This window comes from Lepisosteus platostomus, chromosome 13 (assembly GCF_059453375.1).
Source record: "Lepisosteus platostomus isolate fLepPlt1 chromosome 13, fLepPlt1.hap1, whole genome shotgun sequence".
Lineage (NCBI taxonomy): Eukaryota > Metazoa > Chordata > Actinopteri > Semionotiformes > Lepisosteidae > Lepisosteus > Lepisosteus platostomus.
The window spans coordinates 6960886-6979275 of record NC_142623.1 but is presented as its reverse complement, the minus strand read 5'-3'; the positions used below and the strand labels follow the sequence as shown (position 1 = coordinate 6979275).

General features: G+C 38.0%; 1 protein-coding gene across 3 annotated transcripts in view; it reads right to left on the bottom strand.

The window, feature by feature from the left end:
• The window catches only part of LOC148649756 (regulator of G protein signaling 20-like), a 151297-nt gene that overhangs the window by 109862 nt on the left and 23045 nt on the right, over positions 1-18390 (bottom strand). For all 3 annotated transcript variants that reach the window (XM_088602872.1, XM_088602871.1, XM_088602873.1), the window contains one exon: positions 2438-2526. The gene's annotated coding sequence lies outside the window, so the exon portion shown is untranslated. The remainder of the gene's footprint in view (positions 1-2437; positions 2527-18390) is intronic.

The window sequence follows — 18390 nt, the reverse complement described above, 5'->3', positions numbered from 1 at the left end:
ACTGGGGCCTATTCTCTTAGAAAAACACCTTACGATTTTTAATGACCACAGAGAGTCAGGAGAGTTTTATGTCTCATCCGAATGACGGCACCTTTTAATAGTGTCCCCATTACTATATTGGGGCATTAGGACCCACACAGACCCACACAGACCACAGGGTGAGCACCCCCTACTGGCCCCTAACACCTCTTCCAGTACCAACCTTAGTTTTTCCCAGGAGGTCTCACATCCAGGTACTGGCTCCAGACTTACACCTACTTAGGTTCAGTGGGATGCCAGTTGTGAGTTGCAGGGTGATATGGCTACTGGCCAAATTTACAGCATCCACTTTACACCATCACCCTTGCTCTGGAACTTTTTCCACACAGTCAATCATCTCATACACTTACAGTAATCCTCTTACTGTGGTTCCTCTTACTGCCACACACTGCTTCCATGCCAGGGACTTTTTGGTGCAAGAAAACCACAGGACAATCTGAAATTATGTATCAATCAACACAGATGCATGGCCCCTTAGGCCATTTCAAGATGTCTAAAGGACACCCTGCTTGCCCAGCAATCTTTGTTAAACAATCTTCCAGAAAGTGCTATTTCCACTGGCAAAACAGGAAACTTGGCCAACCCTTTCAGGAAACAGTGAGGACCAAAGATCTCTGCCGACAAGTCTGCCTTTCACCTCTCCTGATGAAGATGGGGATGACCTTTCTGCCCACACTCTTTCGGAGAGATCTGAAGACAGAAACCAAAGTGCTTCAGTTTGGTTTACATTTCACCCGAGTATATACTAAGCGAACAATATCTAAAATCTTAATTTACATACTCGTGCCTTCACATTCCTTCTAGAATCCATCACTCAGACCTCAGCTATTTAGCTTCATTTTAATCTTCCCCATAACTTTACTCACATTTTCTTTCACTTCCCCTTTGCCTTGCAGTCTTGTTCCCACCCAATCCCCTGTACACTTTAAGAAGACTTCATGGTGCAAAGCTCTTTTTCTTCTTCAACATGGGATTAACCTTTACTTGTTCCTCTGCAGCTTGCATGCTGACACAGCTCCTGACTATAATACAGTCAATTAAATTAATATATCTGAAAATGTTCCCATTTTTCTGGTATATTAAAGAGTGACAGAAGTTAAACTAGCTACAGTACATAACTATAGTACTGGCAATGTAAAATGAACAGCCCAGCAAACCATTACAAAATGTAGGTGTGTAATTATCACAGTGAGAAACCAAGTGTGTTCTACAGAGTTTATTCTAAATGTCCCAGAGTGCTCAAAGGAGAAAGCTTTTTCTTCTAGTTCAAAATATCTTGAGACATGCAGAAGAAAAAAAAAGTTCCTTGAAATCTATGGCCAATATCATTAATCGTCATTATTATACTGTTTCTTCTGCTTTTCATTTTTTCATACTCTGACCATTTTCAAATAACGTAAATTTGGTTTCTTTAAAAAAATGATTTAGCAATATTCTGTAATGTTTATTTTTATTTTTAATGATTCTAGGGACTCTCTGTGAAACTGTATCAGTTAATAAAGGATTAAAGGTTCACAAATCCTATTTTGGTCTTTTGAGACAGCCATAATGTTTAATTCTATGAGTGTATTCATAAGACACCATGTTTCTAACAGATTCACTGAGCATTCATCAAGGGATCTCTTGACACAACAATTCTAACTGGATGTGGCCCTGCAGGTTAGTTTGTAGATAAATGCCAAAACAGTTGCCATAGTGAGAAATGACACTGAAATGCTGCGGTGCCCAAGGCTAATTCACAGAAATATTTAAATCTATGAATTAAACAAAAACTGCCAGGAATTCAAGGTTGTTTCATGAGACCTCAGGAGGAAATAATTCATTACATTTCTGACACTGAGCAAGAAAAGAGCATTATAAAGACACTATTTGTATTTGGTCTTTGGTAATCAAACTTCTGTATTGTTTGTAGTGCATGATTGATCTTTTAGCTAGAGTGTTTATACACTGCTACAGGCCAAGTTTGCCTCCAGAACATTTAGTCCTAATGCAAATTATCACTCAGATACCTCAATGGACCACACTGAGCACAGAAACCAGAAAATCTGTATTTTCTGAATAGAAACATAAGATCAAGGCTGAATTGGCTGGTATTTGAGTTATTTGCCATTATTTGTAGATTTAAATTCCAAAAGAATGAATGTTTTGAAGATACAACATAGGAAATCAAAGCAATTTAATTAATGTATACAGTACTTATGTGCAGTGTACACAAGTGCAGATATAGCTTTGCTTTGAACCAAAATTGCTTTGTTAAAAAAAAAACAGATGCTTTCCATCTTGAGCGATCAAAAGCGGTGCTGAAAAATCCATGGAAAATTAGCGGAACAAATTTGATGGAAAGCTTTATTTGCAAGACCTTGGGAGTGACAAGTGGGTGTGGAAAAATAATACTCACCCAGCATGCTTGCAAACAGGAAACCACACAAAGTAACCCCTCTGACACAGCGACAGGAGCCCACTCAAAGGGCTACAAGCTGATGGAAGCTGAAAAAAAAATTAGTACAAAATATTAACTGGAACATCATTCTTTGCACTTATAAGATATATACTTTCAAATTAGTTACAAACAAATGTACATAAATAACAACAAACATTGATAGTTTCACTTCCCCCCCGCCCCCAGTAATTTTTTCCTGATATACTGTATAACAAAGTGTTTAAACAAAATTCCCAACACATAAAAATAGGAATTGGGGATTTGTATAATGTGCTGTAGACGTGCAAATGGACTTATGAACACTTTAAACTAACGTGTAATATTTACTTCTCCCCCTAAAATCTGAGATTAATTATTCATGTTCCTTTATAAATATTTATAACCCACCCTAATATAAATTATAAGACAACTTTTTTTCAAATCTTTACTCCCTCTGTAAGTTACAACCTTGCATACAAAAAGTTGCAAACATTTTTGGTCGCAAGATACAATTCAGCCACGATACTTGATACAGTTTCTGCACTATATCATTCCATGGCTTTGCCAGATCATGCATTCGGATCTACGACGCATACATATCATTTTATCCAAATGTATTTGACTTAAAAAAAAAAAAGATTCAAATGTACATTTGCAATTGTTAACATTGACTTTCAGAAATCCGTTTACAAAATTATCACTGCTGAATGACGTATGTAAAGTATGTGCCTCTATAATTTGAGTATTAACCAATTGTTGCAAAGCCATTTTCACTCACTAGCACCTGTAACTACAAACAAATTTGAGAAAACACAGAACATCAATAAAAGCTAAAGCCACTGAACCACTGATCCTATTTTTTAAATTCATATATAGAACTTTTGCCTGAAGTTCTCCAATATCACAAGGCTTCACTGCTGTGTGCAGTCGTAAATTCGAGGATTACTTTCATCAAAATGACCCTCCTTGCACCAGGACCTAAAACACTGCTGACCTAGTTGATGAACACATATTCCAACAACATATTCTACTGTAGGGCTTTAAAATCTGTGATTATTTTAACATTAGCCTCATAAAATAACTCCAATTTTAAGTCAGATTAGGAATAGCACTTGAGAGCAATGAAGAGCAGTGCTGTTAAACAGGATATGGATGTCTTTCATCATTGTTCCCCCAGGCATAATCTGTTCACCAAGAGATCACTGTGCTTTAACCAGTAAGCCTTAAGCACTGGATATAACAGGTCATTTTGTACAAATCTAATTGAATACCACAGAATACCTTCTACTCATTTATGTTTGAGTCCTGTGAGACGGTTTCTCTGGAGATAAAATCCTCACTGGCTTTCTCATTGCAGCATCTCTGTCTGGCATATTTTTTATCCTTTTTCTTTTGTTTCTCTATATGAATAGCTTTTCCAACAAGTACAAATTCCGCTTAGCTCAGTAGAAATCATAATGATTTTAGATCAGTTAGATTTATTTAAATTTACTAACGAGAATACACATTCCCCTTTGGTCTAAAGATTGCACATTATGGAAACGTCCCTGTGACAGAACTAGGATCAATACCCAGATCGTGTTCACACCAAGTCCTCAGGACAATGGAAAGCATAACTTAGGGTTGTTCCTTAGCAACGACAGAAATCACCTCGGAGAAAGAAAGTGGAGCAGTTTGAAAACCCCAGTGGAGTGGTATTTCAGAATGAATTAGCAATCTCTGGATGCACATTGTTTTCCAAATGATAATTAGGATTCACCACAGGATAACTGCTCCTGTTCCGATTCATCACAGGAGCCTCAAACAAGGCTAGTTTGTGTCGATGAAAATAAAACTGCACTCACTTGTTCTCTTCTGTCCCTAGACACATATAACGCCTGCAGCAATACAGCTCTCCAGGAATCTAAGAGTAATTCCACTTTAATCTAGTTACTGGTGTCCCATCCAATGTTAGAGACATTCTTACCCAATCTGTAACAGTCATAGTCTGCTGCTTCATAAAAGATGTTTATTCTGTATTTGGGACCAAGCCAAATTTACCTGATGTCAATGGACAGGTTTGCACAGAAAGGAGAATTCAAAACCTTGTTTTGTTTCCAAGTAAAATTCAATCATTCACAACATCATAACTCTACATTTGTAGATCTCAAGGGCTGAAGTCCGTGAACTATAAAAACAATACAACAATATACCAGTTATAAAACCATGTAGACTAAAGGTGGGATTAAATAAAAGAAATCAAAATGTCTGGTAGCACTCAAGGACAAGAAACGGTAAGTGAATGGAAGAGAATTTTATCTATAAATTAAAATAGTGAAATGAAATACTGCTATTAATATTATGCAATACTCATTATTTATTAAATCATGTTGGGGGAAAAAAATAATCTCTATGCCTGTATGAAAATAACATTTGAGGTTTATGACTTCACTCTAATCTTTGGTCAGAAACTCCACAAAATAGTGGTGTTTAATACTGTGTGGTTAGGACCCTAGATACTGATAGGGCTACAACAGATGTGGTCTGCTATTCAGAGATACCAATGGCTCTGGAGTTCCTGTCTTCCACAAATGGCAATAGCGAAACTCTTTACTCAATGAGTTTATATCAACCCAATGAGCAAGATGGACAAAGGCCTTCCTTTAGATATAAACATTGTGACAAAGTCTGATATTTATGCATGACAGGACCACATCTTTAAATCAATAGCACCCTTTCATTCCTAAATGTGTTTTAAGGAACAAAGACGTCCACCTTTGGGGAAGCATCCTGTAGGGAAAACTCTTTTTGTAGGCATCTTGACAGATTAATTCTCACAGCAGGCAGAAATCGAAGGATAACATCTGATCAAAGGCGCACTGCTTGAACACATCAAGCCCCTCAGTACGAATCCAATCATTTGCATTAAGAGGTATACTGTACAAATGATGAGCATCTTTACTAAAATGATTCACAAGTGCTGTACTGAAGCACTATCTAATCTGATTTCTAAATGTTTCTAAGATCTGGGTCATGCACCATATTGCACATCACGCAATACTAAGTGGTATTAATGGATTTATACCACGTAACTTTCAGTCAGAACATCTTTACAACAGAAGTGCCATGTTTAATCTAAAACTGAAGATGTCAAAATTAAAAATTCATCCAACCCTAGAGTCATGACTTTTTTCCTCTAATATTCTATTGGTTTAATATCTGAGTAAGTTCCCCCTATAAGGAACTGGGGTCACAAGGGAAAGATAAAAGACAAATGGATAATAAAGTAATGAACAATTTTCATTAACTGAGAGTGCAATCAAAATGTAAATTTCTGCCATGAAATAAATTGTGATGTCATTTCAACTTGAAATAACAGAAGTTACTATTAGGTGGTGAAGTATAATGTCCATTAAACACTAAATTCATTTCAATACATTGTCACTTTTCATTCATTGTGCAAAATTACAAGGGAATAGCAGTAGCTATTCCTTTTAAATTGACTTTTCACGTAATTAGGTTTGGTTTCACGCTGTGTTAATATTAAAAATGCAATACATTGTGTGTTCTGGTTTTGACACTTGCAATGCAAGGGCAGCTATCAACTACTCATTTTCTTAATATTCGTTACTGAAGAATATACAATAGGTGTTCATCCTGACACATGGTTTGTCTTCAATGACCATGGAGAAAGCAATGAAAATGACATGTAGAAAGTTAAGAAATTTTAAATCAAGGAATGTTATGTTAAAATGGCAAATGTACTAGTTAGACCTCATTTTGAAATAGTGTAAGAAAAATATGGTGTTGTTCTGGAATAATCAATTCACCTAGGTAATGCCTGTGCCAATAGGAATATCCTACTCTAGCAGGTTTAACAAATTGAGTCTTTTTAATTCTTGAATTCACAAAACTTCGAATGAACCTTAGGAAGAGCTCATTGGTAAGAACTGGATGCATGTGAAAATATATTGTCATCTACTTCTATTATATGGAAGTGTTTTCTCATCCACTGTAAACACTGTTTTTATTCATCAACACAGGGTATTTGAGGTAGAGCCTTTATTACATTTTACCAACTGTATCCTTGTAATAAACAGACAATAAGTCTGGCAGCAGTTTTGTCATTTTCACTTTCTAGGTATTTGTCATTTTTAAACTACATTAGATGACAGATTTAGATCAAACAGGAATTGAAGACACTTCTGTACTTGTTTATAAATCATGTACAGTAAGTGCATCACATTGATACTGTATACTATCATTCATAAAAAGAAGTGTCTAATTAACATTTAATCCTTCCAAAGTCATGGCAAACACTTTGTTCTGAATGTGCTGAATGCTGTTGTGTTGTGAGGTAAGTCACAGACACATTATTAAACAAAAACAATCAATTGGCTCTCTTCCCATTGACAGAGAAAGAAGACCCTATGGATTGTACCTTGATTTTTTGCAGGTAGTTTCATTTGCCAAAGGATCACATGCATTATTTATTGTTTGTTCAGTTTGTTACACTGGGACTGAAGAAAAAAAAAGGAAGTCAGAGGTTGGAAAGGCTCCTTTGGGCAACACAAACTTCCCTCCTAAGCTCCTCGCTTATATGAAAAGATTTCATTTCACAGCCTAAGGTTGCTAAGATACATGCTGTGAGTATATAAAGTACCATGTCAGGCCGCCTAAAGAATAAAAGGAAAAAGAAAGAGAATGGTAGGTGGTTCGAGTGGATTTCCAGTTTTCACATTGATCCTGCACACTCTCAATCCAGCTCAACAGTTATGGTGCACAAATGCTAGATTATTTTGAATTTTATAAGTGTATAAATGCAGCCATGCAGAATATTTTACCAATTTCCAGAGAAATATACAGTGCATCTACAAACGGTCTACAGTTTCATGTGTTGGCAAAGGATATATTTACAGGTGGCGTGTTTGTGTTTACTGTACACACAGGGAAAGTTAAAGGGTCTATCCATACAACTACACTGAGAAAATGTTGCACCAAGGAGTGAGAAAATTTAATAAGTGAAAACACATCACCCACAGCTGTACAAATGGCTCATTTTCCAGTCCACATAAATATGCTCCTCATAGTTAGCCAAATTTAATGACTTCATATTTTGCCAATACCTTTCACGATACGGTTCTTTGAAGAGATCAGCCGACGTTAAATGTACCCTATGTGTTGTCCTAGTGAAGCACTCAAGTGGAAGAATTTTTTATTTATGTAGTGCAGACAACAGCAGAGCATCTGGTGTACTGAACAATGACATAAAAGGCATATTGAATATCCAGGGATCTGTGGATTTGAAGAAAGATGCCGCTGTGAGATTTAATAACTCAAGAGAGGCTCATCAACTTTTTATATTATTTGTAAGATGTAAGAAAAGAGATGAAAGGAGAATTTAAATTGGAGAGAACAAGTTAGAGTTGGAGAAACTGCAGAAAGAAAGAAAAACAATATCCATATTCTTTCAGATTTGGAAAACTGTCCAACATGATGTCTCTGCGGTGGAATTTTAATTCCTAACTTAATTGGGATATATGTTTACATCTTCTACCTGACCAGAACCATGGTGAGAGCACTTTCACACCAAACCGATATTCCATTGACCAAAATCAGAAATAATAGTGCCCAATTGTAATTGCTTAAGCTTTTATGTTCTTAAAATTCCTTAATGTCTGTCATTTCATGGTACAGTTACTCCGCCTTTGTTGATGTTTCTTTTTAATGACATTCTGGTTGCCTCTTAAAACCGTCAAACTCTTAAACTTGGCCAAAAACAGAAATGGTTTTTGGAAAAATTTAATAAAATGAGTGAACCATCTTAATTTGAGAGGAATGGGGGTTTCTCCTCCAGATCCAGCGTGAAGAACCCGTTACTAGTTCTGGTTAAAATGCTGGGTATTTTAATAAGAGGTTTCAATATTCATTTTCTCTGGGATTTATGTTCCATGTCACAAGTCTAAAGCTGAGCTGTATACTGTATCTCAGTTTCATTTATATGTAAAACTGCTTTCAAGACACCTGCAGAATTGAGAGAAACATCCATATTCAATTTGTAATCCATTTAGGATTAGCCTAGAAAGTACTGTATGTACACATTTGGAAGTATGAAAAAGTACACATGCATTAGTTATCAGGTGTATTTCACTGCTAAATCTGTATTAGATGCATTAGCATAAACATAAACCTATTTGGCATATTTAAACAATATTTAATGATAATTATGATACAAATGAGACTCGCATCAGTAAAGCAATCACTTGCAAAACCAGGATGAGTTTTATCAAAATCTCTCCAGCTCCAGCATACCCATTATCTTTCATATGGCATATCATTTTAATAATACCCATGGAAAGCCAAACTGTCTTGAATGCAACAACCTTATAAGCTTAAAATATTGCTACAGTGGTATATAGCTATTCAAACAGATTTTGTACTTTCCATTGATAAATGTATAGTAGCTCCTGATGTCAGGCTCATCTGGCTGGCAAAATCTAACTAAGCCGCAGATAAGACACTAAAAAGAATATTGTCATTTCAGTTTCTGGATGGCTAAATTCAGTCTCAAACTTAGCAGAAATAGGAGGTTTTGTTGGACGAATCTGGACAAAGTAATAATACAATTTTAAAAGCAAGCTTGGGAACTGCAAAGAAAGCTGTTTTTTGAGTACCTGGGTCATGAATCTCAGCTCATTCGATCTGCTGACCAGTTTAATATCACTTATTACTCCGCCCTTTCTCTTGTGTAGAAATTATACATGGCAAAATCAAGGAGCATGCTATGCAAGGCTGTTTCAACTGTTCCCTCAAAAAGGTGTAGCTCTTGCCAGCCATTCTGAAAGACAGTTAGGGTCCTTTAAGAACATTTCTTGGTCTATGATTTTACAGGACCTTCAGAGTTTCCATCTGGCTCATTCTCCGGATTTATCCTTTTATACCATTATACATTTGGCTATACATGGCTAGAACGTGAGGAGCAATTTGGTTCCGTCACATATAATACTTCTCTCAAATAATTTGAAAATTTTTGTTTTATTCAAAAAATGTTATTTTTATGTAGGCTAATGTTATTTCAACAAGGGCAATTTTCAATTACCCTCTCATACCTGAAATGTATTACACTCATTTTACTAAGTGCTGTAAAAACATTGAATCAAATTGCAAAAGAAAAACAAAATATTTTAATTAAATCAGATTGCATCACTTGGTATTGCATTTCCAGATTTTAACAGTCACAATTAGACTGAAACAGACACTTATGAACAGGCATACTGTCTAACTTGGCCAATATGAATACATTTTTTAACAAATCCACTTTTAAAAACATTCTACATAAGCACACTTGTGATTTTAAACCTGGCATAGCAGGACAGATATGCACATTACCTTAAGAATGAATTGATATTGACTGAATTGTGCAGAAGGGGTGGCACAGTGGACAAGCGGTACAGTGGGTAGGATTAAAGCCTCACAGTGTTGGAGCCCTGGGTTCAATTCCTGGGGTGCTACAATATTTGCGTGGAGTTTGTGCATTTTCACCATGCTCCGGAGTCCTTACACAGTTCAAAGACACGCTTGTAAGTTAACTGGCTTCTGTAAAAACGGCCCTGGTGTGAGTGTGCGTTTCTGTGTGTGCCCTGTGATGGACTGGTGACCTGTCCAGGGTGTCTCCTGCCTTGTGCCCATTGCCTGTCAGGTTAGAAAGCAGATGAGAAAATGGATGGGTGAAGCAGGCGGCGTGGGCGTGTGGTGGCTGGTGTAGCTGGCTCACAGCTGTAGGGTTCTGGTCCTGCATCTTTTCACAGGGTGTTGCCTGTGTGCAATTTATTTGTTCTCCATATTGTGGACTTCTCTGGGCATCCCCAGTTTCCTTCCTCGGTGACAAGTTGATTGTCTGTGCCAAATAGCCCATAAGAAACATGCTGCAGTGCCAATCCCAATCTGAACAACAGGAAAACTGCCGATAAAACTTTCCTTTTTCATTTGATCCCCTGCAGGGTGTTTATTGATATGCGTCTGTTGAGTGCCACTTTGTCAGTCAACACAATAGCAAGAATAACATTAGACCAAATTGCCTAGTTATACTGTATGTGTTTATGCATCGGGATGTTTAATATGTAATAAAGCACTGCTGTGAAAATTGACTTTCCTGTTGCAAAAATGCTACCACTGTGCCTTGGCAAACACTTCCAATGCCATTTATACGTCTAGGCCATGTAAAGAAACCGAGTTCATTTAAAACTCGCAATCAATGGTCAGAATGGAAGCAAGCTGCTTTTCCCGATTCCAACGGCGTGTTGAGCATCACGTTACACTTAAAACATGACTCACTGAAGACTCTCCTTGAGATTTCAGGAGTCTGTCAGCACAATGATGAGTGATGTCTGAGCGTTGATAGAAGCAGATTATTCTGTCCTTGGACAGTCAGGACACAGGGGTGAGCGCCAAGAACACAGAGGAGCTCTTTTTTCCCCCCCATTCTTTTCCAGAGCTCCTCAAACAAACATCCACAAAAAGTAATGCATAGAACTTGGTCTTTGGTACTGTCATGGCAGCTGTGCTGTCCTAACCATATCTTGATGTTAATTACTGTTAAGGACAGATGTATAGCTGTTCTTTTAATACAAATAATACTGCTTAAAAGCCTAGTTCCTGTATTCCTGTATGCAGTGCAGTATGGAACAAGTTACGGTTTATTCCATACTGAAAAGAGAAGAAAAGAAACATAACATTTTGGCTATAATGTATTTCTTTTCTTCTCTTTTCAGCATGGAATAAACCTTTACTTGTGCCTTTGCAGCCTACGCATGCTGATGCAGCTACCTACTTAAACTACGTCAGTACACTGCAGTATACTGTGTACAATGTGGTGTTCCTGTTGGCATTTATATTTGTCATCCATGCATCAAAACACATGCAGTATTTATGATTGCACATGAGAAAGATTCATACCCCAAAGGAAAGTTTATTAATCCAAATCAGTGCCACCACTTCCTGATGTAAACTGAAAGACTTTGGCTGTATTTGCTTTGGGCACTGATATCATTCTTGTACACGTTATTGCTTTGGCTAGCCATAATTTCTGCAGCAATGAAGACAAAAGTACAGTATATAAAACAATATTGTTTTGTTTCAAACCTTTTTTGTACCACAGACCTGCAGAGGCAATTTCCGCATGGAATGATGTCCCCTCAGACATTCTGAAATATCTCTGTAAGTTTATACAGTAGAAGCCTGGCTTATGACTTAAATTCAGGCTAACCCCTTAGGCATGAAGAGTAAACCATCACATTTCTTATGTTTTACAGTAACCGTAAGAGAAATATCCCAGAAAAAAAAAACATTAATTTTTTTTTTCTGTTTTCAAAGATCAATTGTTCAAGTTGTGGCCATGAAAAACAGCTGAAAATACTTGCAGTTCTTGCACTACGTGTATTTACATTATGTGTAAAATTGAGAGCAATTGCTCAAATATAAAACATTGAACATGTTTAGATTTTTTGTGAAGACAGGACCTGTAATGATATTGCTCACATACTCACAAAATTTATAAGAAATAATTAAAAAATGATAAAAAGCAATAATAACTATTGTAATAGTTATACACATATATACACATAGACATACATACAATATGAAGACATGCACACACACAGTATTTGTACACGTACACGCGAGGTATGGGGTCAGTGAGGAGGCGGAGCCCTGGAGGAAGGGCGACGCCTCACCTTGGTAATTAATGACAGCTGCACTGGCTGATTGAGGATGAGCTTTAGCTATGAGGGCTCTTTAAAGGAACAATTAGCATCCCCAAGGAGGACAAGAATGGCGACCCCCGGGCAGGGGAGGATCTTTACACCGGCAGTGCCGGAGAGGATTGAACCCGAGTGTGAGGCTGTTTTTCTTCCATTTCTTTTAGCCTGTCCTGTCCTCTGGCTATACCGGAACAGGCTGACCTTTTTCCACACGTTTAAGTTTTAGATTTTTGGCCTTGCGCTCCTTCCTGCTCACCCAGACTGGACCCCGCTAGACCGGGCAGGTCCAGTCCGGTCCCCGCTGCCAAGCGGGGGGTCTTCCTCCAGGCGGGACCCTGTTATGACAGGACAAGTCCAGCCTGGGCGCCGCTTCACATAACAGCGCATTTTTGTATTTTTCCTTTTTGTTATCTTCTCGGTTCTCTCTATCCTCACATCGGTGCCTCTGCCCTCCCGCAGACGGGGCGTCGACTTATACCGGTGCTCGCCGCAGGCTCCTCCCCCTGCAGCCTTGTTACAGCACATGAACAATATATGTACATACGCAGACATATGTACACATACAGAAATGTATTCATATGTAAATATATACATACACGGGAGACATACATATGCATAAGTACACAGAGATACATAAGTACAAATACACGTATGTAGACATACTCATGTACACATACACAAATGTACGTAAGTACATGCAAAATGTACACATAAACATCTGCAGACATATGTACACATACACTTAAGGACTATTTTTAGTCCAAATTGATAAAAAAAGAATTTCTGGATCCTTACCACTAAAATCTACCTGCAGTGTCCGCATTGCCAACATAATAGGAGGGTAAACCTGGGACATTGTGTGTACGGGTCCAAAACGTACAATGACAGAAGGCACATTCAGCTGTCATTTTACTGCAAACATTTCCCATGAAACTCCCCCTCTGCAAGCCATTACAGCTGAATGCGGTACTGTATATTATCACATTTATTGCCTCGTGTTCCATACAGTTACACCATAATTGTGTTCAGGAGCGCATTTATGCTGGTCGAAAAGCATTTTAACTGGGTGGCATTTATGGCACCGGCGAGACCACTGGATCATTTTGCGACTTAAATGAGTAGTTTATCACTTCACATTCTGGGAGAGATGAAGGTTGGGCGGCATGATGGTGAGCATTCCTGCCTCGCAGCCCTGGGGGCCTGGGTTCAAGTCTGGACCTTGGGGTCTATCTGTGTGGAGTCTGTATGTTCTCCCTATGTCCCTGTGGGTTTCCTGCCACGGTCCAAGAAAATACTGACAGGTGAATTAGCTTCTGGGAAAACTGACTTTAGGTATGACGGTGTCTGTCTCTATCCTGGGAAAGACTAGTGTCCCACCCAGGGTGTATCCCGCCTCGTGCCCACTGCTTGCTGGGATCAGCTCTGGCTCTCCTGTGACTCTGTATTAGAAGAATAAGTTAGAAAGTGGATGGATGGATTATTAGGGCTGAGCAGACAACAATAGGTGGCGATTTGCTTCAACAGCTGTGCAACAGAATGCATGTTGTATGTAGACATTTAATGGGTGACTTGGTGAGATAGTTTTCTCAAGCATGCTCATGCTTAAAAAAAGTCATAGCATTTTCTTTCAAAAACACAAGTTTTCATAGCAGTCAACAGTATATGCTAACTCTCCCTATCAGGAGTTCAGTCAGATTATCGCTGTGAACCTGAATTATATTCATAACAAATAATATAAAAATAAAAGGAACACAAGAAAACAAAAACAGCATTTATCCTCTTTTTTCGTTAATGCTCTATAGTATGGCTAGAGTATTGTTTCAACTAGTACTTTAATTACTAAATTACTAATTAGCATGATTAATACAGCAATGAAAGGGCTGAATATATCAGTGTGGAAGTGGAGTGTGTTGAAAAGGACTGCAAGGTGAGTAGCCCTACTTTTTACTTTCATCATATTGCCAAAGAGCATCTATTTTTAACATTTTTCCTTCAAATTGAAGATGGGCTCTTTTTAAGAAGATAGAGCTTGATATGCCATTTTAATGTGAAAATGAGATGCATATGAAATCTCTGTTAGCATAGAAGGAATTGTGGCACAAGCAATTAGATGTCCATTTATAATCATTATCAGAACATGATGAATTGAGAAACTCTTACAGCACTGAATGGTATCTTTATAACAAAGCTGCTTTTTAAAATCTCATCTAGCCTTTCTCTGTAAGCTTCAACAGCCACTTCTCAGAATTCAAGCTTGGGAAAGGGCTTTAGTTCTGTGTAGCACACTCGCCTTTAGTTTTTGTATGATAATATATTCATTGAAAAGCTAGAGATGTATTTTTTCTTAGAAAAATTAGAACATATATATGGATACAACTTATGAATTTACTTGTTCTAATTCTATTCCTAATTTTGAAATACAGTCATTGACTAAAAAAAATATTTTTTCAATAAAGAAATGATCAGTTGCATGGCATTTACATATAACCAGAATTCTACCTAGAGCAAAAACACTTATTTTCATTAACTTCATAAGTAAAAAAAAAACAAAGCATATTGAGCTCACAAATGCTGTAGGATGTTTTAAAGCAATGACGAAGTATACCCCTGCCTTATCATAAGTTGCTGTTTATCATCAGGCACATCATCCACACTGATCCTACAAGCTGTGGTAATTAGCGTTATATTTTTGCTCCTCCTTGACCTGCAGAGAAGCTGATCCGCAATGATTTGATTTATTAGTGATGATAAATACTGCAGCTAGCAGCTAGTCCAGCAATGTGCTCACCAAAGGCTCCTGCCTTCGAAAAACTGCACAAACTCTCAACTTTCTCCTGGAGAACAAGCAGTACTAGCAACTCAGCACAGACAGGGCAACACAATAAAATGTTTCTTTGCCCGGGCAACCAAACATCTTCCATCAAATCTGAAACCTGGATGTCTAGACATTTACATGCCACTCACTGCCCTATGTGGACTTACACAGAAACTTAAAAAAGACAGGGGAATGAGGCAGGTGTCTTGGTATATTATTCTGCTTAGGCTGTTCCAGAGGTTTATAGCTCAGTACACGTGGCAAATCTGGACAGACTAAGCAAGTAAATGTGGCAAATCAGAAAGTTCTCCGACTGGCAAAAGGTGTGGCAGAAAGTAAAAGACTATCCATCCATTGATTTTCTAACCAAAGAGGGTCATGGGGGAGCCAGGACATATCCTGGCAACCAACGGATACAAGCAGGATACACCCTGGATGGGACACACAGATATAAACCCATACACCCTCACACCAGAGCCAGTTTTAAAGACGCCCATTAAACTACCAGTATGTCTTTGAAATGTGGGAGGAAATCAAAGTTCCCTACGTGAACATGGGGGAACATACAAAATCCACACAGATAGAACCCCAAGAATTAAACCCAGGGCCCCTGTTCTGTGATGCAGCAATGCTAACCAAACTGTTGCACTAGAAAGGATTATACAAAATTATCACTGATCATAGTTTTATTTTACAAATACAACCATTTATCAGGTCCTGTCCAAAAAGTCAACCATACAGTTGACAATAGACCATTACAATTTCACAAGACTTGGATAGAAGTGTTTAAAAGAGACGCTAAAGGACGACAAAAAGAAACGCAACACTGATATCAACTCCTAAAGGTCATGGTCCTGAACCGAACCAGACAGAGAAAGAACATGTGGGAACAACCAAATACTTTGTGATCCAGAGGTGTCAGAACGAGGAAGCACAGTGCGAGCATCAAAAGGATAAAGCAATGACTTTTCATGGTATCAGTACATGACCTGGTATCTCTGAAGACAACACCTGCTCAGACTGCTAAACAATGGGCAGAGCTCATACCAGCCATATCAGTCACCTCAGGGTTTATGGAAGATGATTGTTATTGAACACTGGACAGTCAATGATGCTAAAAAAGATTATCAACTATACAACTGTAAGGTAAGCAATTATTAAGGAGTGCAGATCAAGCATAAAGCATGCTTAAATTGAAATATGCATCTGCACTAATGACTGCAACAGTAATGCTGTTGCCAGGCTTGTGCAGAGACTACAAATCCTTTAGGTGGCCTTTGCTGTTCATTTTCTTTAATAATAGAAATCCATCTACCCAGAGAACTGCTGAGAACACTGCCACCTGCTGCTGCACCATCTGCTGCGCTAAGAAACATGACCACACCAGCATTAGCGCCACCAGAGAGCAGTTCTGCCTGGTGCAAACAAAAACATTTCCAAAACATACACATGATCATTTTTTTTTTATTATTGATCACTAGGGTGGAGACAAGTAAAGAAACTTGGGATGGGAAACTTTGGAATCAGTCCCAGACAGAAACCTGAATTGAATGAATTGAGTTGCAATTTTCACAACTGGTAATGGGTGTTACAAATGGACAAGCCCTATACCCCCTACAAAAAAACAGATTTTTCACGCATAACAAGGCTCTTTGAAAGAATAAGCTTTGAGTATGTTTTTCTTTCTTTACCAGTAAAGCTTTGGACAGTAAATGTTTGGACTAATTGTAATACACTTTTAATGCTTATAGAAAATACAGTATGTATACAACATATACAGTAGTACTGAAAGAACCTGATTTTGCAAAAGAGCACTGAGAATTAATTTTAATTAAATAAAAAAACCTCCTTATGCAACCTTTGGGTTGGGAATATGGCTTGATATCCAAAAGTTTATAGTAATGTGGTAGAATTAAATGTCCTAAGTGACGCCACTCCTCCTTGTGAGCTCTCCCTTGGATCAATGTTCCTTGAAATGCTTGATCGTGAGAGGCAATAGAGTACTCTCAAACAAATCAGGCATAAAAGACAACCAGGAAATGACCAGGAAACAGATCCTGGAAGAATCAGTCAACTCCCAATCTCATCAGATATCCAAGGTTATTACAGAAATGGCCTTAGCCATTCCAATAACTGAAATTACTGTTATCAGTCACTGTCCTTCGTCTTCATTAGTCAGATATAATAAGTAAAGCACACAATTAATCACCAATGTGTCAGCAAGACACAACTGACAACGATGTTTCAAATCATACACGACAAGGTACTTATTAAAAAAAATTCATATGAAATACAGTAATAAAAAAATGCCTCGTCATTCTGGACCTATTGTAATAAAGCATCACGCAGCGATGAATTATCTAACAATTGATGTAACCTCAAAAATTAAACTTTATCAACATGCTTATTATGTCTACTGTTTTCTTTTTGATTAGCAACACAACAGACAGTATTCAAAGGAAAAACATCCCTTATTTTTTTTTAAATTCCAAGGCTGTAATTGCTGATGGTTCATAGAATAATAGTAGTCAACGAGGAGGCCTATAGTTATAAACATAATGAGTGAAAGCGCAAGAACTATACTTTACTATATTTATCATACAGAGATTACTGGGTAACTAATAAATTAATATAGAGCTTTTTATTGTTACAAGACATCTTACCTAGCAAGAAACTTTGTAGATTCTACATCAATAATGCATTGATCAAATAAGGGTCATCATGGATTTGTTTTTTGTTTGCTTAATCAAGAAAAGAGGTCTTTCACTCCCCTGGACTGTTATACCTCTATCTTCGACCCAGCTTTAAATCTACGGTACAACTACTGTCCTGGATGGGGAGAATGAGGACCTGCACAAAAGCTCATTCAATATATCCAACTGTGATGGCAATGCCACAGTGGCCAACAGAAGAGTACAGTATGTGTTGACTGGTGAAGCGAAGATTTCGTCTGGCAAGTAGGCGTAGTTACAGTTTCTCCAACAGCCAGCAGGGCCACAGTGGACAAATGCTAACCTCTTCCTGGTAGCACTCTGCCAGGGACAGCATTAACCAAGTCTCGAACCAGCAACCTCCTGGCGATAAAGCCCAAACTGTTCTCCTGGTGGCTGAGCCACTGAAGAGTCCCACTGGTAAAGTTTATTTTCCATCAGTCTCATTTTAAAAGCCGCTCCAAGGTCCTGAGCACTTTGTGGCGTATCCAGGCAGTGTCATCAGTCAGGTTTCCTTCTGCCTACAGCTTTGTTCTAGTGGGCTCAGCTGGAGCTAAAATTTGCCAAGCTCGACACAACACCTCATTCAGTGAAAATGTTGACCGATGTGGAAACTGTAATGCCATTTGTCGAATTTGCAGGAAAATCTCTGTTCTCCCTATGAACACG